We start from the raw sequence: 25,731 nt of genomic DNA on the forward strand, positions 1-25,731 counted from the left end.
CACCGAGAAAAAGAGCTTACTTACTCAATAAATAAGTATTTAAAAAAAAAAAAAAAGGCTTGTAGAGGGTCATTACTTGATCCCTCAAGAGCTGTTGACCAAACAGCGAAAGCCACCAATGTGCTTTGACTTTTTTTTACCTTGATGGTGGTGTGGAAAAAGGTCATCACTAAAGAAGAAAAATATAACATATAGTTTAAGGGAAATATCTTATCTAAAAAGAAAAGCATCACATTTAAACGAAATTCACAATGGAGAGAGAGAGAGAGAGAGAGAGAGAGAGAGAGAGAGAGAGAGAGAGAGAGAGAGAGAGAGAGAGAGAGAGAGGATGGTAGCTTGACTGAATGACAGTAAGTCAAGTCATTGTAAGTAATGCAGAGCTTTAGTTTGGAAAGAAAACCATGTTTTTATTTCATGAAAAGTAAGATGAATGTCTATTTTTTTTTTATTTAATTAAAGCATTAACAAACAAAAATGTAGTTTTCTTCCATCACCGAGAATGTAAAAATTGTGCCAACTAGCCCCGGTCTCCCCTACTAAGTACATCTTGGGTTTAAGAATAACAACTTCCTTGATGAGTCGGCCTCCTGTCTTCAACTTTAGCAAGCCTAATTGGACTTTCCTTTCATCGTTAAAGCAAGAGTGATCATGTGGGAAGTTGCTAGTGTCCAGGTAGTCAGCTATAGCCCCGTGTTTCAACTGATCACTTAAACTGTTATGGATTTCTAATTTGAATATGAAGCTATCTGTATTTTCGTAAGCTAATTTGGCTCGATCGCTGTAGTTAGCCTTGATCACCTTGTACCAGAAAGAACACATGGCTTTCTTAACCAGCTCCAAGATCTGAAAACCTAAGTAATCAGGCTGTTTCATCCTTATGCTCTTTTTACTGTTCACACAGATAACTCTCTGGTTACCCAAGAAATAGACTTTTTTAAATGGCAAGGATACAGATAAAGTGTAACAATCCAAAGGATCCTGACAAGAAGAATGTAATTATACAACTACTTTCATCCAATGATATCTACATAAATAACTCATACCTATCCAAGATGGCTTCATCATCACAACCACAGACGCCGAGAAGGACAAAATCTTTACAAACGAAATAACACAGAAACTAACTAGCAAAGATTTCCAACCTCAGTTACCACCTGAACTGAAAGCAAAAGGATCCATATTTATCTTAAACGCCGACATCTTCATATATAAGAACAATAAAGAAGTAAAAGAAAAAAAAATAATGCGGAAGAATGAGTGGGCAGATGACCAAATCGACTCCATCTTCAAGTTCCCAAACTCCAAAACAAAAAGATAACATTCAACAAATCAACAGTGACAGACAAAGCAAAATATAAAGGAATACGATGTTTCTACATGAGTAATTCTCCACATCAAACAGAAAAAGAACAATTCTTCAGCATTAAGACTTGCTTCAGATGCTACAAGTTAAAAAACCACTTCACAAATCAATACCCCCACCCCAAAGAATATTTAATATGTTCAGAGTGCTCATCTGTTGGACATTCCTGGAAAGACTGCACATCAACTGTATAACACTACATCAATTGCCATGAAAATCATTGAACTCTGGCTATGAAATGCCCTAAAAGAAAAGAAATTTCTGCTAAGAAGGAGTCAAAGCAGAAACCAACTTTCAACAACATACCAGCACATCTGACCCAGTATCCAGATGCAAGGAGTAGAGAGGGAATCTCACCTGAAAATATTCCCTTGTATAATGCATGCACACATGATGAATATAACTGAACCCGGACCTTATGGAAAAGAACCAGAATCAGCTCTCAAACTGAACAACTTGCCAGTGATTAAAATAACAACAACGCCTGACTCACAAAAATTATTCACCCATTTCACAAGCAGGGAAGCAACATCCTGGGAAGAGGAGATTGCAGCAGATACCATGGAAGCCAATATACTCGTACAGCAAACACAGTCGACTCATGGACAAGATCAACAAAAAAGATCAACAAAGATCCATTGAAAAGAAAATGCACCCCAGCGACATTGGAGTAACCTTATATACACCAAAAAATATAGGATGGGCAAAAAGCATCACAAAAAAAAAAAAAAAAAAAAAAAAAAAAATTAACTCATCAAAGGTTTAGAAAAAAACAAATTCAAATGCACACACACCGATAAAATCATTGAACATGAAGAAGTTCTGACCCTAATTAAAAACAATGATATTATTCTCGAAGACTGCTGGAACTTTGTGGAGAAAGGAATCTTCAGAAGAATAAGACCGGGTCTAATCAGAACGCATACACCGCCAGAAAAAAAAAAAAAAAAACGGAAAGAAGAATCAGCTTTAAATAATAAATATGGATATCAACATAAAATTTTATACTGGAAGACTAGAAAAATGGAACTATCCAACATAAATTATACAGACAAGCTAACTTTATTCTGCTCAACAGTCATGGAATAACTACGATTCTAAAAATTCCTGGATACAAGACTCACATCAAAAACTACAGTAACACGATTGATGATGGAACTCCAATACTTTGGTTAACAAAAATTAACCTATCATACAAAATATTCGATGATTTCATATCTGATCTACTTGCAGTAGAAATTTAAACCATAACAGGTCTCATGATAACTGCAATCCAGCCCATATATCCCCACACCAGGCTTTATCAGATATTCTAGAAGAACCACATTGGTGTACCTAATTGCTGATTTGAACACCAAGTATCCCATCTTTGGATACAACACCAAGAACACACAGGGCAAACAATTTTACAACCTTATAAAAAGCAGGACCATTCAGCACATCGGACCACATTTCCCTACTTTTTACACCTATTGCAACGAAACACCCAAATATAATACTCACTAACTACAAAAAGCACTACAACATACATATCTCACAAGAACCTCTAACAGCAAGTGAACATATCCATTTCAACTCACTATCACGTTCCTTCTAGTAGGAACCACCCTATCGTGGTGGGGGTGGGGCTTGCATGTCCCTATGACCTGGCGAGTGAGGCTAGAGCGGACTTTGGTCCCTGTTCCGCCTTGTTTAGGGGGAGAGCAAGGTTGCTAGCAAGGTTGCCAGTGAGGGACCAAACTAAATGGTTCCCAAAGTTAGGCTCCGAATTATGAGGGCCACTTCTTAAAATGAGTGGCCTCCATGGGGCGGCCAGCGCTCGCCCCACTCGTAGGTGGCCAGCGCTCGCCCCATTGGTCGGCGGTTTCCATTGGCCCCTGGAGCCATTTTTATTTTTGTAATATGCTAATGGGTAAATATAAAAATTCTTCTCGTCCTCAAGGGGCGGTCAACCAGGCCCTCGAGACGTCACCCTCTAGTTGTAATGGTGATGTGCAGGCTTGTACTCCCTCTGCTGTTGCTTCCCGTGGAGGAAGATCTCTTGGGTCAGTTGTTAATTCTTGTCTTGACACTCTTATGACCATCATTGTCTCCATGTCATATCATGCTATTCATTCGGTTTTCAAGCCATTTGGAACGGTTCTCCATATTCATCTGAAATACGACAGCAATTCTCTCTCTAATTGTTGCTATGTGACATTTAGATCTGACGCTGCTGCCAAAGCTGCTCTTGAGACAATAAACTCTTTGCATCTTGGAGACAACAGTTTTATTGCTGAAGTCATTCGCTCAAGCAAATAGTTGATAGCGAGAATGATTATCGTCCTAATGTCTTCGATGATGCCAAAGAACGTGCTCCCAAAGTTCGCCATCCACTTACGCCTTACTGGTTTGTCACATATTATAGAGAAAATCAAGGTAACTTTATTCATGCTGCCAAATCTCTAGAAAGGGAGACAGGAGAGCTCCCTACAAATAACATCAAGAAATATGGTAAATGTGTGTTGATCCAGGTTAAAGACTTAACTCAGGCGATGATATTCCTTCTTCTATCTTGCCCTTCTGATGGGATCTTTGAATCCACCAAACCACACCGAACTTTTAATTACAGCAAAGGACGTATTTACAACCAGGACCTGTATGAATTATCAGATGACATCCTTCAGTTACATCCTGATAATGTTCAGCAAGCGGCCAAGATTAGAGGCAATGGTAATATGATCACCCTTTCATCGATCGTCCTGTATCGTCCTATTGGTTTTATGAGTTCCATCATAGGAGGAACTATCCAAATCACCCCCAGTGCGGTCACTGCTCAGCCATACTCCTGAATGTGAATCAGAACCCCTATTGCTTCTATGGCAGGGAGGCTCACCCACTACATTCTCTACAATGCAAAAAACAATGGGCAAGACATTCTTCACCTGATTAATTCTCAATTCATTAGTCTCGGTAATGCCAGGTGAGAACTTCTTTGAGAACTTCTTTTAGACAAAGGGATAGTGGTGTAAAGACCTACGCCTCTTCCCTCCACTCTAGTTCGACCTCCTTTGTTACAGATAATACAATTGTAACACTTTCCCGCCTTCCTCAACCATCAATTATTATCTCCCGTTCTCATGAGAGCATCGTTCCTTCAGTTATTGTCTTCAACAAGTTTTCGGTTTTGGAAGATTCCACAGATAAGCCCTTCACTACATCTTCAGCAAAGCCCTCCACTGGATCTTCACCAACTACTTAACAAACTATTAGTACAGTTCATATTGTAGATGTCCATACCCCAATGGGTGCTCAACCACGAACGACCCCCAAGGGTTTTAAAACTCCACAGACACATACAAACAAGTCTTCCAAGTTTCCTCCGCACTCCCGCCAGAAATGTTCCCAGGGGTCTGCTGAGTCCCTAGACTCAACAGGCGTTCCCCCCGGAAAGATCGCTGTGGGAGCGTCAGATGACCCTGAGCCAAATGTTATTAATCAAAGTGATTCTTCCACATCCGGAAAGGACATAGAGGGTCTATCTACTTGTCTTCCTAATAGGTCCTCCTCCAGAAGTGATACCAATACGTCTAGGCTGATGATTCCTCCTCCGCTGGTCTTGTCAGAAGTTTCAGAGACTCCTGTGTGGGTAGCTATTCCAATACCATTAGTTAATCTCAGGTTTCTGTGCCTACAAGCAATGTAGGTCCAAATAAACCTCGCTGCCTGAGTAAGATACTTATGGTCTGATCCCTTTGAATTGAGCATTTAGGCATTGTCCTTTTCAGGGATTCCCCGGCTTGTGACTCTGCCAAACCTTGTACTAGGCCAATTATCAAATTAGAGTCTGTGTCGCTGATAAGCTCACTCCCCACCCCCCCCTCTCTCTCTCTCTCTCTCTCTCTCTCTCTCTCTCTCTCTCTCTCTCTCTCTCTCTCTCTCTCTCTCTCTCTCTCTCTCCCTCCCTCCCTCCCTCCCTCCCTCCCTCCCTCTCTCTCTCTCTCTCTCTCTCTCTCTCTCTCTCTCTCTCTCTCTCTCTCTCTCTCTCTCTCTCTCTCCCTCCCTCCCTCCCTCCCTCCCTCTCTCTCTCCCTCCCTCTCTCTCTCTCTCTCTCTCTCTCTCTCTCTCTCTCTCTCTCTCTCTCTCTCTCTCTCTCTCTCTCTCTCTCCCTCCCTCCCTCCCTCCCTCCCTCTCTCTCTCTCTCTCTCTCTCTCTCTCTCTCTCTCTCTCTCTCTCTCTCTCTCTCTCTCTCTCTCTCTCTCTCTCTCTCTCTCTCTCTCTCTCTCTTTTTTTTTTTTTTTTTTTTTTATTTAAACAAAATTTACATCAGGCTTAAAACAACACGTTTTTTATGCTGTTATTTGAAAAGCCTATACTTAAATGTAAAGAAGAAAATATATACAAAAAGTGAACTCATCCTACTATATATATATATAGACATGATTAGCACAGCACTAGTGTGGGGGGTTGTGTTTTACGCCACCTGTGTGCAGCCACTTTCACTTGCTGGAGTGTCATTGTCTGTGTATCACTCGTGGCTGCCGTAAACACATTCCACAGTCTGGAGGTTCTAGCTGTGTAAGAGCGCTGGTGCTGCCTCGAGTAAGATCGAGGCACTTGCACCAGCATGTCATTGGAGGTGGTGGTCCTGGACTCCCTCTGGACAGCTCGTGGTGGGAGCCTTATCGAGCTGAGATGAGGGACCTCCAGAACCCGGGCCTTGTGCTGGACCACCAGCGCCGACACGTCCCGCCGATGCTCCAGCGACGTGACTCCGGTCTGCTCCTCCTGCTGCTGCTGCTGCTGCTGCTGCTGCTGCTGTCCGTCCATCCCCACCAAGCGCAGGGCACGGCGTTGCACAGCATCCAGTCTCTGCAAGTGGGTGGGGGCACTCGACATCCAGGACAAGGCACTGTACTCCATACAAGGCCGTATCTGAGCCTTGTACAGTGTGAGGATGCCCCGGGAGTCGAGGTTTCCTGACATCCGACGCAGTGCAGAGACTCGCTGGGAGACCTGGTGGGCAACAGCAGTAACATGGCGGTCAAAGCGCAGGCCACAGTCCACTGTCACTCCCAGCAACTTGACGTGTTCCTGGAGGGGAAGTGTCTGGCCTCCAAAAATCAGACAGCCTGAGACGGCTGGGGAGGCAGCTGGGGACCGTGAGATGACCATGGCCTGCGTCTTTTCTGGAGCGAAGCTGACTTGCCACGCCTCTCCCCACTCCATCACCAGCCTGAGCTGCCTATTTAGCTCTCTAACGGCTCGCTGACTGTCGGAGGGACAGTAGGAGCGGGAGAGATTGCAGTCGTCGGCGTATGCAAGCAGAGTCGGGATTTGCCGCAGGAGGTCATCGATGTATATGTTCCACAGGATCGGGCCCAACACTGAACCCTGTGGAACTGAGGCCTGTATAGGTAACGGCTGGGATGCCTGTCCATTGATGACTACCCGGAGGGTTCTCCCCTGGAGGTAGTCCTCAAGCAGTGCAAGGAGGTTGCCCTGGATACCCTTGGCGCAAAGCTTTTTTACAAGCCCCGCGTGCCAGACCCTATCAAAGGCCCCAGCAATGTCCAGGGCCACCACAAGAGTATCCAGACCTTCGTCCAGGGCATCCTGCCAGCCTTGGGAGAGGAGGGTGAGGAGGTCCGCTGTTGAGCAGCCAGGCCGGAAGCCGAACTGTCTGTCTGAGAGGAGGCGGTGCTCTCTCTCTCTCTCTCTCTCTCTCTCTCTCTCTCTCTCTCTCTCTCTCTCTCTCTCTCTCTCTCTCTCTCTCTCTCTCTCTCTCTCTCTCTCTCTCTCTCTCTCTCTCTCTCTCTCTCTCTCTCTCTCTCTCTCTCTCTCTCTCTCTCTCTCTCTCTCTCTCTCTCTCTCTCTCTCTCTCTCTCTCTCTCTCTCTCTCTCTCTCTCTCTCTCTCTCTCTCTCTCTCTCTCTCTCTCTCTCTCTCTCTCTCTCTCTCTCCCTCCCTCTCTCTCTCTCTCTCTCTCTCTCTCTCTCTCTCTCTCTCTCTCTCTCTCTCTCTCTCTCTCTCTCTCTCTCCCTCTCTCTCTCCTCCCTCCCTCCCTCCCTCCCTCCCTCCCTCCCTCTCTCTCTCTCTCTCTCTCTCTCTCTCTCTCTCTCTCTCTCTCTCTCTCTCTCTCTCTCTCTCTCTCTCTCTCTCTCTCTCTCTCTCTCTCTCTCTCTCTCTCTCTCTCTCTCTCTCTCTCTCTCTCTCTCTCTCTCTCTCTCTCTCTCTCTCTCTCTCTCTCTCTCTCTCTCTCTCTCTCTCTCTCTCTCTCTCTCTCTCTCTCTCTCTCTCTCTCTCTCTCTCTCTCTCTCTCTCTCTCTCTCTCTCTCTCTCTCTCTCTCTCTCTCTCTCTCTCTCTCTCTCTCTCTCTCTCTCTCTCTCTCTCTCTCTCTCTCTCTCTCTCTCTCTCTCTCTCTCTCTCTCTCTCTCTCTCTCTCTCTCTCTCTCTCTCTCTCTCTCTCTCTCTCTCTCTCTCTCTCTCTCTCTCTCTCTCTCTCTCTCTCTCTCTCTCTCTCTCTCTCTCTCTCTCTCTCTCTCTCTCTCTCTCTCTCTCTCTCTCTCTCTCTCTCTCTCTCTCTCTCTCTCTCTCTCTCTCTCTCTCTCTCTCTCTCTCTCTCTCTCTCTCTCTCTCTCTCTCTCTCTCTCTCTCTCTCTCTCTCTCTCTCTCTCTCTCTCTCTCTCTCTCTCTCTCTCTCTCTCTCTCTCTCTCTCTCTCTCTCTCTCTCTCTCTCTCTCTCTCTCTCTCTCTCTCTCTCTCTCTCTCTCTCTCTCTCTCTCTCTCTCTCTCTCTCTCTCTCTTACATAGGATATTTCCCTTAAATTATGAGGTTATATTTTTATTCTTTAGTTACGACTTTTTCTTCTAATTGTTCCCTCGCTCACGTTGGTGGCTTTCACTCTTCGGGTAACAGCTCTTGAGGGATCATGTAATGGCCCCCTATTAGCCTTTTCTTCAAAAAATACTTATTTACAGAGTAAATAAGCTCTTTTTCTCTACTGTGGAGGTGACAAGAGTGACCGGGAGAGGTAGCTTCCATCCTGGCTGACAGCGTGAGAGGAAGTGACCAATGGATTAACACGGTCATTTCCATAGTCAAACCGGTATTTTTTACAGCAATAGATCTTTCTCTCTGTACCTCTAGTTCCTTTCTTGATTTTAATTGGAATGTTTTACCAGATTTATATGGAGGTGATCACCTCCCAATTTTATTAGAATCAACTGATTCTGCACCACAGACACCCCCTTCCCGGTGGCATTTAGATAAGGAGGATTGGCAGCTATTCACGGAACTCAGTACTCCTGCTCTCTCAGTAGATGCGATAGGAGAATGTGATGAAGCTGCAACATATTTCACTGATGTCTTGCACTCCGCTGTTCTTCAATCTGTCCCTAAGACCTCTGGCCGATTTCCTAAACGTCCTGTTCCCTGGTGGAATGTGGATTGTACAGCCGCTGTTCAAGAAAAGCGTGCTGCTTTTTCTCGCCTTTGACGACGACATCGTGGGGACATCCACTGGAGGCTTTTCAACAAGCGTGTGCCCACGTGCATCTCACCTTAGATAGAGCTCAGCAGGAGTCATGAAAGAGTTATGCCCTCTCCATCACAGTTTACACTCCGCTCGCCGAGGTCTTCAACAGAGTCCACAAGATATTTGGGAAGTATTCTGCAGCTTCCCCACCTGTTTTATCCCATGTTGGGGAGACGGTGACAGACCTTAAAACAGTTGCAGACCTGTTTGGTAAGCACTTTGCTAGTGTCTTCAGAAAGGATCCTACTGCACCTATGGCACATCATCGTTGACACTGGAAGCTAGCTGTTGGAATCAGTTCTGCCTCCTCTGTTCCATTTTATTTGTCCGAGCTATGCATGGCTTTGTACCAGTGTCATGATTCGTCCACGGGCTCCGATGATATTCCATACTCTTTTTTTGCGCCACATGTCCGATGAAGCTTTTACCTTTCTGCTTGACCTCTATAACATTCTTTGGAATAAAGGTGATTTTCCATTTTCTTGGGGTGTTGCTGTAATTATCCTTACTCCAAACCTTGAAAAGATCATTAGTTACAGACCAATTATCGTCCAATTTCCTTAACCTTATATATATGTATGTTGCTGGAAAAGGTGGTAAATGTCAGACTTATATGGTACTTAAAGAGGAATTACTTGTCACCCGTTCAATATGATTTTAGGAAAATGAAGTCTACATATGATGCTCTTTTATCTCTAGAATCTTCTATATGTGAAGCATTCGCTGGTATGTTACAATGTTTTTTTATTTATTTTTTATTTATTTTTTTTTTTTTTGAGAAAGCATATGACACAGTATTTTACTCAGTCTGTTCGAGTTCGGTCTCTGTGGCCGACTTCCTAATTTTGTGCAGCAGTTTTTATCTCGTCGTTTTTTTACGGGTACGGATTAGAAGCTTTCTGTCTGAAGCTCCCCCACTTGAGAATAATGTGCCACAAGGAAGTATATTCACTGTTACCCTTTTTGTTGCGGCTAGAAACAGTGTCATTGGTGTGCTTCCAGGAGTTAATGGTAGCTTATATGTCGATGACTTTTCAATCTGCTTTCCTGCAGCGCAGATGCTTTTGATTAAGAGGAAGTTGCAGTTAGCAATTAATAGGATTTCTCATTGGGCTGTAACTAAGGGATTTCGTTTCTCAGCTTCGAAGACTGTGGCCTCACATTTTTGCTGCCTTCATGGTGTTCACACTGATCTGTATATATATAAGATTATATTGTGTGGAGGAAACTCGTTTTCTGGGACTTATATTTGACAGACGCCTAACTTGGGTACCTCACCTTCGTTATATTAAGGCATCATATATGACGGTGTTGTCACTCCTTAGAGTCTTGGCTCATACCTCTTGGGGTACTGACAGACAGACCCTCCTCCTCTTGCACCGAACTCTTAGAATTCTTTCTAAGTTGGAGTATGGTTGTGAGATTTATTCGTCTGCAGCTGAAGCATGACTTCGTGTGTTGGACTCAGTGTACCATGCTGGTGCTTGCTTGTGAACTGGTGCGTTCCCCCCTTCCCCAATCCCTAGCTTAATAGTAGATGCTGGAGTCCTTCTGCTGGATTTGTGTTGCCAGTCAATATTATTTAGGTGCTGGTATCATGTTCAACGTCTTCCTAACTGTTTCTTGTGCGTCAGTCTCCCATGATTCACGTTAAAATCTATATTTGTCTCACCCGAGTTTGCCTAAACTTTTTGGTGTTAAGGTTGCATCTGCTATGGTGGCATTAAATGTACCTTCCGTTTCTGTAAATCCCTGTAGATTTCCCAGAGTTGGTTATTGCCAATACCCAGACATTTCTGTATAATGGCCCTGATATTCTTAATAAGAATTTTTTAACAGTTTTTGAGTCCCATTCATTATTCTTGGAACACTATTCCGCACATTCTGACTCCATCCCTGTATTTACGGACGGCACAAAATCCGAAGATGGAGTCGGATTTGGTGTTATCTTTCCTTCATTCTCTCGATATTTTTACTCTTCCCACTTCGTTTTACATTTTTTTGTGATTTTTACAGTGTTCTTTCCACTTGTTTTATCGATTCTTGAGTGGCTCTACCTTTTACAGCGTAGAGGCTACCATGTCAGATTTTGTTGGTTCCCTGCACATGTTAGAGTTCAGGGGAATGAGAAAGCCGATAAGCTGACTCCTTCTACCCCCATTCCCTTTTATGACTTTATACTGCAAGTCCAATATAAAGGTGGCAGTTTTTGCCAGTTAGCAGAGCAGGTGGGAGGATTTGATTGTCACCACTACGATGGGTGAGGCAATTTTTGTAACCTTCCATCCATGGACGTATGTCCATATGCAGTAGTGCTGGGCAGGATCCGACATTTTAGGATCCGTGGATCCGAGTACTTGAACTTGCTTGATCCGTGGGTTTCGGGTCCAGATCCGAGTACCTGTAGCGCGCGAAGAGACTAGTGAGAGAGAGGGATCCACGCGGTACTCGTGTCCCGGCGGTACTCGGGTCCTGGCTGGTAATCGAATCCCAGGCCGCTCGCGGATCCCTGCCAGTACTTGGGTCCCGGCGATAATCGAATCCTGGTTAGTAATCGGGTCCCAGGCCGCTCGCGGATCCCTGCCGGTACTCGGGTCCCGGTGGTAATCGAATCCCGGCTAGTAATCGGGTCCCAGGCCGCTCGCGGATCCCTGCCAGTACGCGGGTCCCATCCAGCTCAAGGATCCCTGCCTGTACTCGGGTCCAAGCTCTCCTGTCAGTGCTTGGGTCCACGGTGGCTGGTTGCCTCACTCCACAGAGTTATCTGACCCTCGTATTTTACCTTCCAATATGTTATCATTATATTTCACAATTTTACTTTTGTTATGTATTGAATAATGAATATTAATTTGTTAGTTCTATAGTTGGTAATATTCTAGGTATAATTTGTTTAGAGTATGCAATGCACATTATTCATGTTGCTATAGAACGAAATATATATTAGTACAAGTGTGAATATCAGGAATTATAAGGGTTTAAGCCATGGATAAGGCGTCTAAAACCTTTGTCTTCTACGACTGACAGTGGCTGCAAATCTTCCACAGTCATTCTAACAACTAGATTATCTATTTCCCTCTTCTTATTCGGGTCACTTTTGTATGGTATTGCTTTGGTAATAGTGTCGATCAAAGTTGGTTGTACATTCATCTGGAATAAGTGCATGTAGCGATTAAATTTAGTTGCCTGGGACTGAAGGGGATTCACGCTGAGGAAGTTAGAGCAACAGCTAGCCATGGTATATCAGTGGCGATGAGGCTGAGTGTAATTTAAACCAGATGACCGTAGTGGTGGCCAGTTCCTCCGCAAAGACTCAATTCCTATTACCTCTCTGTGACGTAGTCAGCAGAATGTCGCCAAGCAACCAGCTACCACAAAGGCATCTGTGGTTGGAGTAATTGACGTTGTCTTGCAAACTGTTGCTCTCCTTCCCAGCATGTACCCTCGAAAGACGATAAGTATGATCAGGGGCCTGCATGATGCTAACAGTGTAATGTTTTTGCCACCTGCGATTTGTGTAAATATTTACAAGTGAGGATTTTGTCTGTATGCGAAGTGATGTGCCTCTTGTGGTCCACCATTCCGCAAGTGTGGGGAGTGTGGGATCGTGGATAGCTGGTGAGGAGATGAGGATGCAGTGTAGTTGTTTAGGGCTAGGGTGGGAGGGTATTTACATTATGTACAATACAGGGGTGGAGGGGGCCGCGGCACATTTCGGAGGTGTGAGGTGTCTTGTGGTTTAGGGGGAAGAGCCTGGGTCCACGTCTTCGGTGGGATACAGTGCTGCTTAGCCATCTGAGACTAGTCAGGGTGAGCTAAGGGCTGCCTTCGCCATCAGATCTGACACCATCCTCTGGATTCGTCCCCTTTGTGTGGTGTGGTGAGTGCGTGTTTTATCTTCCACCCTCCGTGCTTGTGGGAACAAGAGCCGGCGGTAGCGTCTTCGGTGGGATGCAGTTCCGTTTAGCCCTCCAAGACGAGTCAGGTTGACCTAAGGGCTGCCTTCGCCATCAGACCCAACGTTCTCCGCGGGATTCAGTCCCCGCGCCTTAGCTGCAGGTGTGTTATGTGTTGTAAGGTGTTACACTGGAAAAATCCTACGAGTGCAGCAACCTGAGGATGTTTGGGTGAGTGAAACCTCCCATGCCTCTACCCCCTGTATGTCGGCGTCTAGTCCAGAGGTGTTGTGTTATTTATTCTGAATGTGGTACGTGTAAAGAGGGTCTGGGGGAATGTGATTTACAAGATCGAGGATGTTTCTTAGGCGGCGGTGTCGGGGAAGGGAGTCAATGAACATGTATATGTCAACTTGTATTATTCTGTATTGTTCTAGTTGTTTGTACATTGTTAAATAATGTCTGGTTAATTGGAAATACATCTGCATCCTCGTGTATTGATTTTGAAATTCTGAAATCATACCACTTTATATAATTTATATACCCTTTTCCGGCTAAGCTCCGACGTTACACATGCCCAGCTAATCAGCGTTCGTAAAAAAGACGCGCATGGCAACACTAAATTTCTGTTATATGTCGCTTGCCATGATATTTTTCATACGTATGACTAAAGCTCGATATGGTAATATCGAGTTCGTTACAAATACGATGGTCAGTACAAATAATGTTCATATTGAATATCGAAGCTAAAAGGGGGAAAAAAAATCCTTAGTAATCGTATGAGTAATCGTCTCAGTGGTATTCGTGTCAGTGGATTCGAATACCAGCGTCGGTAATCGGATCCTCGAATCCGTGGGATTCGGGTCCAGTACTCGGATCCCGCCTAGCTTAATGTGCAGGAACGCTGCTTAGACTGTACTGGCCAGTTTCATAATTACCTCGTGGCCTGGGAAACCCAACTATTTTGTGTGAACTGCTTAGTTCCCTTACAGTGCGACACTTTTTAGTGGAGTGTCCCAGTCTGATGGAGCTGCAGGAGCCATCCATATCTTTTCCGTTGTCGCGATGAGGATGAGACTTATCGGATGTCGCTGATACTTGGAGAGAGGGCTCTCTCCCTGGGACATGAGGTCCTCATGTTTGTGGAGAAGGCTGGTCTTTTAAACTATAGATTGCCTTTTAACTTTTTTTCTTTTATTTTAGCAGCAGTATAGTATTGGGCAGAACTTTATCCTTGCACTGTGAGAACATGGAGGCAAGTGAGGAAAACACAACGAAAACACTAGGTCTTGAGGCCTGGGTTAGTGTCATGGGCATGTCATGAACAACGCCAGATATCTGGGTTAGTGGGGTTAGTGTCTCTGGCAAGTAACGAACACCAGATATCCGAGTCAGCGAGATCATAGTCTTAGGTACAAAATGAACGTCAGACACACTGGGTCAGTGGAGTCAGTACACCCTCACTTTAAATCAAACTAATTAACTAAAACATTAATATACCCTCTCATTTTTAGCACTTGAGGGGTTCTTTTTATGGTTCTTCCCATTTCCTTTTTTATGTTTACTTTTTTTATAGTCTTTAAGCATTCTTATCATGCCTATAGTTTTGTTATTAATATCAATACTTTAAACTACAATCTTTGCTTGTTTTAAAGTTCTGTAGCGATGCCATATGACCACAATGTAAAGGCCCGACAACTAAAATCAATGAATCTCACTATCTCGTCTTCCCCCCATCTACGTACCAGTCCTGCCAAGGTCAGAATTTAAAAGACCACAATGAAATCAATTTTTCAGAAAACTTTGCCAACCTGGATAATACTACACTAGAAAATATTGACACAGCAGTTACTGATTGGCATAATACAATCAAAACTGCAACACAAACATGTATTCCTTATATGCATTTGTGCCCACCTCCATACCCAAAACTCAATTACAATACCCAAAAGATTATAGCCCAATTCAAAGTACTAAAATGACATGCATCATTACACAGCTAGACTCCTTACCATTTCACGAGCTACAAGACCTTGAAACATTATCTCACAAACTCTCTTATCAATGAATTTAACACAAGCTGGAGCAGAATACTTTGCAACACTGCCTCAACCTATAGCAACCCAGGAATATTCTGGAGTCAAATAAAGAACCTTACTGGCCAGACTGCACCAAAATCTCACTATTAAACTCACAGAATTTCAAAATCTACACTCTGCCCGTAAAAAAAGAACTTTATTGAGAATACTGGAACAGGATATTCAAAAATGAGAGCAAAAAGGATGAAGTCCAGAATTAATAATCAAACTCATGTGCATTAACATAAATGGGGTCACACCCCATCACTATGCAGACTTCAGCAGACTAAACACCTCAGAACTTGACTGAGAGATCACCACACAAGAAATAAAGCATATTTGTAAAAACATTAAAAAGATTTCTCCTGGTAGCAGTGGCATTAATAAAACCATCTTGAACAAGCTTCCAGACTTATCAATTGCCCAACTCAAAGATATTTTCAATGCCTGCCCCTACACCAGATACTTTCCTGATTAATGGAAAACATCAATAATTAAACTGATTCCAAAACCTGATAAATCTCCTCTCTCAGTACAAAACTACAGACCCATTTCACTATTAGAAGTCGCTGGAAAATTTCTAGAGAGGATACTAGAAAACAGATTAAGAATCCATCTTGAACTTAACCAAATTTATAATGAAAATCAATTTAGCTTCAAGAGTGGGAAAGGAATGCACATGGCACTAGCTTTAATAACAGAACAAATTTCACAATACAAAGTGGAAGGGAGAAAATGCCAATTATAATGCATGATATCTCAAAAGCATTTGACAAAGTATGGCAGGTTGGCTTAAAATACAAAATCCTCCAACTTCTTAGATGACAGGAAAGCACACACCATAAATGACAATTACATGGGGCCCAAATTCAAAATTGAGTGCAGAGTGCCTCAAGGCAGTGTACTCTCTCCAATATACTAATGATTTAGACAAACCATGACAAGGAATAAACATCATGTATGCAGATGATATATATAATTCAAGTTATTGGCTACCAAAGCAAATAAAAAAAATTTGATAAATGCACTATCAGAGAGAGAAATAATCAAAATTAATGAATTTTGAAATCTGCAAAAATTCACATATATACACCTTGGAGCAAGTCACCTACCCTTTAAATATCAACAACAGTGAAATAAAATTTAAATCAAGTGGAAAATCCCTTGGACTACAAATCGCCACCAATGGTTGCAGAGCAAATACAATGGAAAGGACAAACAAAGCCAATATTGCTCTAAGAAAACTATTAAGATTGCGAGAAAATCAAAACCCATCTAGTAAAGGCACTAGTAATACCAATTCTAGATTATCCCCCAATCCCTGTACATGCACTCTCCACAACACAGATCAGTATTCTACAAAAGGTGCAAAACAAAGCACTAGACTTTGCCTGCCACAAACTAAAAATACCTATACACCCTTACCACTGAAGAAATACATGACTATACAAAAACCAAACCTATCAATATCAAACTACATGAACAAACATTAAAAGTATGGAAAAACTACATACTGAAGATAACAATATTTACAAAAACTGAATCATAAATTAACATCAGAAAATATCATTGCAGGTTAACAATGAAAAATATAACAAGAATTTCCCCAGTCTACACAAAATTCAAACCTATCCCTACCAAAATTATACTAAGCTCCACACAAGCAGGTCCAAGGCTAGACTCTTGTCTGGCATTCACCTGCACCCTGAGTCGACAGGGAATGTGAGAATGATTCAGTTGGTTGACATAGCCACTCCCCAACCTTGCTACGGTGCACTCCTTGTTGTTGGGTTTTCAACCCTGGTGGGGACTGCAGTCCTCAAGCTGCAGGGATGGTAGACAGCTGCATCCCACCCTGAGTCACAAGCACTGAATTCCCAATTATTAGGGAAGTGAGATGAGTTGTCTGTGAGGGGAAGAGGGGGCTGAGTTCATGCAGAGTTCACTTCACAGTGTAGTAGGGAGACTACCGCCCTTTGCCCGTGCCATAACATGGAGCTCAATACATCAACTGACTAAACTTAATCTTAGACTGCACTTTCCTTGCCTTATTTTTTATTTCTTTTTTTTCTTTTATATAGGAGGGGCACTGGCTAAGAGCAACAAAAATCCAATTAAAAAAAAAAAAAGGCCCACTGAGATGCCGGTCCCTGAATAGGGTCCAAAGCAGTAGTCAATGATTTAAGGATGAGTATCTTGAAACCTCCCTCTTGAAGGAATTTAAGTTATAGGAAGGTGGAAATACCGAAATAGGCAGGAAGTTCCAGAGTTTATGCTGATTTATAATTTCTTATATTCAATAGTTAGTAAAAACAAAACAGCTATTATCATATTATTCTAATTAATTTCATTAATACTAACCTGTCTTGAATTGTATTTTGGAGCACAGTCCTTGATTTCTTCTGCATGTCCTGTTTGGAACTTCTTGAAATACCACAATAATGTAATTCCAGTTCCTAAAAAGAGTGACTGTTCTAATCCCTCAAACTACCATCCTATTGCTTTAATTTCCTGCCCATCTAAAGTTTTTGAATCAATCCTCAACAGGAAGATTCTTAAACATCTATCACTTCACAACCTTCTATCTGATCGCCAGTATGGATTACGTCAAGGCTGCTCTACTGGTGATCTTCTGGCTTTCCTTACTGAGTCTTGGTCATGCTCTTTTAGAGATTTTGATGAAACTTTTGTCGTTGCTTTAGACATATCAAAAGTTTTTGATAGAGTCTGGCACAAAGCTTTGATTTCCTGACTACCCTCCTACAGCTTCTATCCTTCCCTCTGTAACTTCATCTCAAGTTTCCTTTCTGACCATTCTATTGCTGCTATGGTAGATGGTCACTGTTTTTCTTCTAAATCTATTAAGACTGTTCCTCAGGATTCTGTCCTATCCTGTTTCTACACCAAACTTCTTGCCCTATCCATTCCTACTCTGATGATACCACCCTGCACTTTCCCACATTTTTCCATAGATGTCCAACCCTTCAGGAATTGAACATTTCACACAGGGAACCCACAGAACACCTCACTTCTTATCTCTCTAAAATTTCTAATTGGGGCAGAGCAAACTTGGTATTGTTCAATGCTTCAAAAACTCAATTCCTCATCTATCAACTCAACACAACCTTCTAGACAACTATCCCCTCTTCTTCAATGACACTCAACTGTCCTCCTCTTTTACACTGAACATCCTTGGTCTGTCCTTTTCTTATAATCTATGCTGGAAACTTCACAACTCATCTCTAGCTAAAACAGCTTCTATGAAGTTAGGCATTCCGAGACATTTTGCACCAGTATTTGTCACCATTTCTCACACCCCCCAACATGCTAACTCTGTACAAGGGCCCTATCCATCTGTGTATGGAGTATGCTTCACATGTTGGGGGGGTTCCACTCATACTGCTATTTTAGACAGGGTGGAATCAAAACCTTTTCATCTCATCAACTCTTTTCCTCTAACTGGCTGTCTTCAGCCTCTTTCTCATCACTGCAGTGTTGCATCTTTTGCTATCTTCTACTGCTATTTTCACACTAACTGTTCTTCTGATCTTGCTAACAGCATGCTTCTTCTTTCTCTCATCCCTATTCTCTAATGCAAGAGTTAACCAGTATTCTCAGTCATTCATCCCTTTCTCTGGTAAACTCTGGAACTCCCTTCCTGCTTCTGTATTTTCACCTTCTTATGACTTGAAGCCCTTCAAGAGGGAGGTTTCAAGACACTTATCCTCTAATTTTTGACCACTGCTTGAGATCCTATTTGGGGACTGGCATCTCAGTGGGCTTTTTTTTTTTATTAGATTTTTGTTGCCCTTGGCCAGTGCCCCTCCTACATAAAAATAAAAACAGCCCTGCAATGCACAGCTGACTTCTCTTATAGACTTTCCTTTAGTTACCTCTTCAGCAGTTCTTTTTTTTCAAGTTTCCATCAACCTTACTTCTATCAGTTTTAGCCTCATAGTATCACACCATCTTCTGAAATATACAGAACAATATTAGGCTACAGAGTTCCAAGCATATTATATTATATTAATTCATAATACACTGACTATAGTAGGTAGCCTATACTAAACAGCAAACACTGGTTACTTTGAAAATTGTGGAGGGGTATATTGAACCATGTTCAATATGCCCATTCCTTAGTGGTTCAATGTGCTCCATTTCTTGCCATTAGAAAAAATCTATTTCAAATACTGTATAGGTCTACTCAAATCTAATGAGGATGTTTTTGTAATCTTTCTTTATTATATTATCCATTTCAGTAGTTTCATTAGAATCATCATCTATATAAAGATTATAAGCAGGATCGGTTCTCACCCTGAAAAATTTACTTTTGGGTTCAAATTTTAGATAATATCCTTGAAACACGTCCTCTGTCAATGAAGGCTGGCATCTTACTGGTGAATGAGTGAGTGTTGAGTACAGTAAAATCCCTCTTATCCAACATCAACGGGACCGCCGACATGCCGGATACTTGAATAGAAGTGAAATTATGTCCACAATCACCACCCTACATTCACACATCTTACCATAACAAAGATCAGCTGATCTTAATCAGCAGCTGATCTGATCAGCTGCTTAACTGTAAGCACAACACGTTTCTTCTTTTCTACAACTTTAGGCATGATGAAGGCGTCAGGCGATAAACAGAACAGTGCACACGCAGGACTGAGTCACTGAGTAAACACAGTGCAGTGGGCTGCGGGTGGCGCAAAGCAATGTGCTCTGGTGGCGAAGGGACAAAGTATGCCTCGCACGGGAATTTTAATCGATTTTATGAATACACATTGATTTTTTATTGATTTTAAGGCTCGAGGAAAAATGTGCCGGATACTTGAAGCTGCCGGATACTCGAATGCCGGATGAGAGGGATTTTACTGTAGATTGTTTTTACACGGGAGACATCTTCATGCAGAAAGAAAAACTAATCCTGGAAAATCAAATGGTTCAATGTGCTCCTTTCTTCAATGTGCCCCACTCTTCCGTATCACTTAGAATATGTTCCACTTTCATGATGTAGTCTTCTTTTATTCATAATCACTGTGCCATGACCCATGTCAGATTTAGTAATAATAAATTATTTTAATTTAGTGAGAATCATAATTAATCACAAAAGTAATTTAACATTTAGGGAGGGAGTATGAGAGTCCTAGTGATAGTACATCCAGTTCAGAGGTGGTAAGTGTTCTATTGGAGAAGTTGATAACTATTTTGTCCTTGTTGATTGTATTATTGATAGGAATGCTTAAGGGTTTTAACTTTTCGTTATGATTTTGTCTTGCTTTAATTTGGAGCCATTACTATGTTTTAATCTGGTGTAAAGGCAATTAAAATTTAAATATGAAACTGCATTTTTAATGTTGAGATATGCTTGATCAAATTTTGTTGCCTGTTGCTTTAGAAGATAATTTTTATTGTTTATTTTTAGGTTAAATAATTTAAACCAACATGAAAAATAGGTTTTAGAATTCCTGATGTTAGGGCTGTGTATTTTAAAGTGAAGAACTTTAGGTATAGTGTTACAGACTACATTTACTGAGGAAATTATTATCTAGTTTTGCTTTGTTGACCTTATAACAGAGTTTTCCAGCCTTCTAAAAATCCCTATACAGACCTTGCCATACCTTCTATTTAAAACATCATTAAAAGATAGGTGTTTAGGAAATCTTACTCTAAGTAAAAATAAAAACAAAAGTGCTCACAGTCAACCATTGCATGGCATGGAGGAGGAGTAGAGTCCTCAATACTGTATCAAGATCCAGCCATGAATTGTATGCACTGAGATGCAGTGAAGATTACAATCCATCCCATTAACTTGAAGTTACTTGAAAGGTTGTTCCCTGGGCCAGGTATGTTGAAAGTAGAAAGGTTCCATGTTATTGATGAGGTGAACAGGGATATATCCAGAGTTTCTTCTTCAATTTATTGCTTGCAATGTTTCACCTTCACAGATGGCATCATCAGGCTAAAAAACATAGACAAAATTTAGTATATGATATTATACATAACACCCAAGAACCATCATCATACTGTGCTCAGACAACTCTTACTGCTTTTACAACTGCTGAAAATCCCCAAAAAAGTAATGAAGAAGGCCTAAGTAGTGATGAAGTGCAAATTGGCAAAGAATTGTTATCAGGCAATGAGGATAGTTTAGATACAAGAGAAGCTGGGTATAATTTCATAGAAATCTATGGTAACATTAGTCCATCTACTAGCCATATTAAAGATCATGGAATTCCAACATTAAGACCCACTCATCAAAGTGTTCAAATACAATTGCAACAGTGGGCTGTTGAATATCAAGTATCTCACATGTCTTAATTTCCTATTATCAATGCTGAAACAAAATTATGATAGTTCACTTCCATCGGATGCATGTTCATTGTTAAATACCCGTCAACCAGTCTTTGCAGATTAAAAAAATTTGTGGTGGACAATATCATTATTTTGGATTGTTCAAAGCTATTTACAATTTTTTTGTTTATAAATGCTGATGATAAATTTCTAAATACACTTGAACATTCTGTGTTGTACATGAAAATTAACTGTGATGGTTTACCATTACACCAGGTTCAAAATTACAGTTTTGGCCAATTTTGTTCCAGTTTTGTTGTGATAGTCTTCAGAAACCACTTCACCATTCTTTTGCAGTAATTGATATATTCTGTGGAATGTCAAAGCCTAGTAGTGTTCAGGATTATTTAAAAGATTTAACCACAGAATTAGACATCTTATCCCTAGGAATCATACCAATTGTGGAAGACTCATTCAAGTTAAATTAGCTTGTTTTGTATATGATGCCCCTGTGCGACAATTTCTGAAAGTCATAACTTCTCATAATAGTTATTCTGGTTGTGAAAGATGTCAACAACATGGGGAATATGTATCTGGAACTATGGTGTTTCCTGAACTAAACAAGGAGAATATAGACCTTGACTTGATGGTAATTACCTAGTTCTGTACACTGTAAGATAATAACAATCCTCTTAGTTGTCTTCTTGAGGTGTTCAGAGAGGTTTTTTTTAGGGATAGGCATTGCTTGCCTCCCTTTCTCCCAAACTGCTGTTACCAACGCTTGACTGTTGTCTTGTATACTGCTGACTGAATGACCTGTTTCCTTCACCCTAGTGATTTACACAATAATACCATATGAATACTCCTTCATTTTAGCCATATTGGTGAACAGAATGATCTATTACAAGATGTCATTGCGCAATAATATGTCAGGAAGTGGAGCAAGGTGTGCTAGGCTTTTCCTGTCCAATGCAGCCTAAAACACACTGAGCTGTTATTGTGTGTTGTAATGTATTGGCACAAAGCTGAGGGATGTGGTGATATCATGGATAATATTTTTGGCTAAAATAATTTATTCTTAAAAGTCAATGCTTTTTTTGCCATAAGTATTGAACCACCCAGGTGGGGGATCCAATACTTATGGGGAGTACTGTAAACTACAATATTCTGAATGTACAGGATGACTATCATTAATTTGACACTGTTAAGACCAAACCTGTGATACCTGCAGTTTAGTAAGTAATATGTTGCTGGGTAAAACATTAAGTGATGAATTGATTTTATATTTTATTTCCTCCCAGTGAGGAGTGTTTAAGAATAGCTTCCTGATTTTGGAGTTCCACAACATTATAGTACCACTTTTAAATAGGATGTTGGAGATGCACTTGTTCATTAATATTGTTTGCATAACTGGAATCAGTTTGTTTGGAGAAATTAGGTTTAATTGATTTCAGAGGAAAGTATATAAATGTAGTATAGGGATTTTTGTTGGTAGTTTTAGCTGTATTTCATCCTATACATGACACAAAATACCTAGTTTTATTTTCTCTTCAAAATAATTATCAATTGGGTAGAAAAAAAATATAAGCTGTGGATTTTATAATTATGATGTTTGTTTTACATTTACCTCTATCATGGATAGGTTATGAGTACATGAGCATCAACGTCAGTAATTTTTTTTTTTTTTTTTTTTTTAATAACTAGAAATGTAAACTTTGCTTTCTAATGTATACAGTATTAAGTCATTTTGAAAATTATGAATGTAATGTATTAAACATAATATTGTATAGAGATACTGCAGCTCAGATTTTTTTTTTTTTTTTTACCCAACATGGTCTTTCTCAGCTTGTTCAAATATTTTCTGCAAGGTTAATTATGTTTTTGTTTTTATTCAGTCAGAACTATTTTCAGTATTTGATGCTCTCTTAAGATCTGGTTTTAAAACTTTACAAGTGCAACAGTAATGGTTACTACATTCAGGATGCTCCCAGTTCTTTTGGAACCCCCCCACCCCTCTCCAGGAATTCTTTGCTTAGGTAGTAGCTGGGCTTAAATCCTGGAGGAACAGGGCTTCTGAGAAAATTGGAAACATCCCAACTGTAGGGCCTCCTGTTGATTTTCCATGCATTTTGGTGCAGTAAGGATCATTGATATAATTCTGATGCAGACCCAGCAAGTATCCTGTATCAGACCAATACTGGGTAAGAAACTGAATGGAGGCAGCCACTAGGGGTTCATATGTTGGTCCAATGTTGGTTTCCAGATGCAAGCCCAGTAGGTATCCTACATCAGACCACTCCTGGGTAAGAAGTGGCCAATATGGTTTTGGATATCACCTTGATGTTAGCAGTGTGGCTATGGGCCATCATTGTGGTCAACACCATCATTTTGATTCAGGCCTGACAGGTGCCCGACACAGGCCCAGTATGCAGACTGACCATGGCAATTATGTCGGCCTGATTCGATGATTCTAGTTTTCTGATTCATTGCTGATATAGGTACGAGTATATAACTGGTTTGCTAGCATTGGTATGGCACAAGACCAACATGACCATGTTTGCTGGGGTGGGCAGGGTTGCCAACACAGATTTTTAAATGTCACTATGCTCATTTCTAAAAGTCTCTAGAATGTCGCTAACCATACACCAAAAGTCATTAATATTACCTCTTCTCTCACATAATATTTTGTAGTAAAGTTAAAGCAGTTTTTCCTCTATAGTGCTGATGAAATAGATGATTATAATAACTTTTGGTTTTATTATAGTTTAAGCCATTACACACTACGTGGTAATAACCTACATCATTTTGTTCTCACTATTCACATCATTTCTAATGATCACACTACTTGTCAGAAATTAATAATAACGCCACAATAGGCCTGGGAATGCACAGCGCTCTCAACTTTTTCTAAGTTCACAGGTAAACATAAATGGTGTATTGTTGCCTGAACTTCAGTTGTTAGGTTAGGTTAGGTTAGGGTTTTATTATAGTTTAAGCCATTACACACTACGTGGTAATAACTTACCTCACTTTGTTCTCGCTATTTACATCATTTCTAATGCTTACACTACTTGTCGGAAATTAATAATAACGCCGTGGGCCATGGGTAGAGATTGGGGACATTGGCTTAAACTATAAATTTACCTAACTTTTTATGATATAACCCTTTGAATGAAATGGATTAATCTAAAAGATACTCATTAGATTCAATGATGGGAATCTCATCCCAATCTTCTTCCTTGCAGTCATCACTAGTGTGAACAGGTGTGTTGCAAGATGCTTGAGAACTGCTGGTGTAGGCATTTTGTAGCTGTATGTATCCAGAGTGCCAATCTTTCGCAAAGTATTGCTCGGGGCCTTGCAACAGAGCAGCAACACACGTCTGTTGTCCACAGGAAAATGAAAGAAAAGTTTCTTTTACAAAGTGACCTTTGGCAGAAAGTGTGGGCAGAGTATTGGGTCCAGGTTGTTAAAACATTCCTTCACTTCCCTGTGAGATTCCCTCACAAGAGATTCTCTCTGGTCCTTGAAGGCCCACAGTACCGATAAACTGTTTCTGTCCCTTCCCTTTGTGCAATTCTCCTGCGACAGGGTTGGTATGTCAGAAAGGAGTTCTGTGTGCTTAGTGATCTTCACACAGTCATTGTTTACTGAGAAAAAAGTCTCAAAGCTTTTTCATACCATTTTTAGACCAGGTAAGCCTGTTTTTCTAGTTTATTGTTAATTTTTATAAGTTTAATGATGAAATCAACTTATGTTTGTAATAAAAAGACTGCTTTAATGCCCAGTTAACTTGAACTGGAGTGTGGCAAAATAAATCCCTTAACCTGCCAGTTTCATCCAATTAATTTATAAGATGAGCATATTTCCTTAGCTTTTTGTCATTTGCTATTAGTTTTGTAACAAAGGTAACCTGTAGGAGTAATATGAAGTGCAGTCTGCATTTCTTTTTTTTAATTAGATAATGGCAAAATACCTGTACTGTGGATATATTACATTGCTTATATATGCCAATTTTTTGCCAAGATCATGTCATATTATTATTTCATTGGTATTTATAAGCTATATAATGACAAACTTAAGTTTGTGGGGGAAGATATAGGGTGAAAGTAGTTGGAAGACTGATTAACAAAATAATAATAATAATAATAACAATAATAATAATAATAATAATAATAATAATAATAATAATAATAATAATCCTTCCTATCTTGTTTCTATTGGTTAATACAATTATGAAAACAACAGTGAAGTGTTGTGCAAATGTCATTTTAATTCGTGGGATTAGATATATTGCATGTAACTCATTAAAACTAATGTCAACCATACTTCACCTAATCTTAACTCATTACTGATCAAACCTAACCTTGTCCTTATTTCATCTAACCTCTATCCTACCTTCAGCTCTCCCGTAGTGTGATCTTGGTCTCTTTCTCAATCTCTACTCCTGTTCTGTAATGCTTCATAAAATATGCAGACTGGAAAGTTGTGTGTGAAGATGTAGGCTACATTCTTTCACACTGCTGTAGCATGTTAACATGAAGTATTGAAGAGTATAACATAATTTTTAATGTTAATCATTCTAC

The 25,731-nt window shown here is 40.8% G+C and overlaps 1 long non-coding RNA gene across 1 annotated transcript; it reads right to left on the minus strand.

The window, feature by feature from the left end:
- Window positions 1–15,500: 15,500 nt before the first annotated feature.
- On the minus strand, window positions 15,501–22,523 carry LOC135093194 (uncharacterized). The gene is made up of 4 exons (XR_010263257.1): window positions 21,803–22,523; window positions 20,551–20,813; window positions 17,213–18,823; window positions 15,501–16,757 (listed from the first exon to the last, which is right to left on the minus strand). It is a non-coding gene; the product is annotated as an uncharacterized LOC135093194 (long non-coding RNA).
- Between the last annotated feature and the right edge of the window lie 3,208 nt (window positions 22,524–25,731).

This window comes from Scylla paramamosain, chromosome 3 (genome assembly GCF_035594125.1).
Source record: "Scylla paramamosain isolate STU-SP2022 chromosome 3, ASM3559412v1, whole genome shotgun sequence".
In the NCBI taxonomy this organism is placed as follows: Eukaryota; Metazoa; Arthropoda; class Malacostraca; order Decapoda; family Portunidae; genus Scylla; species Scylla paramamosain.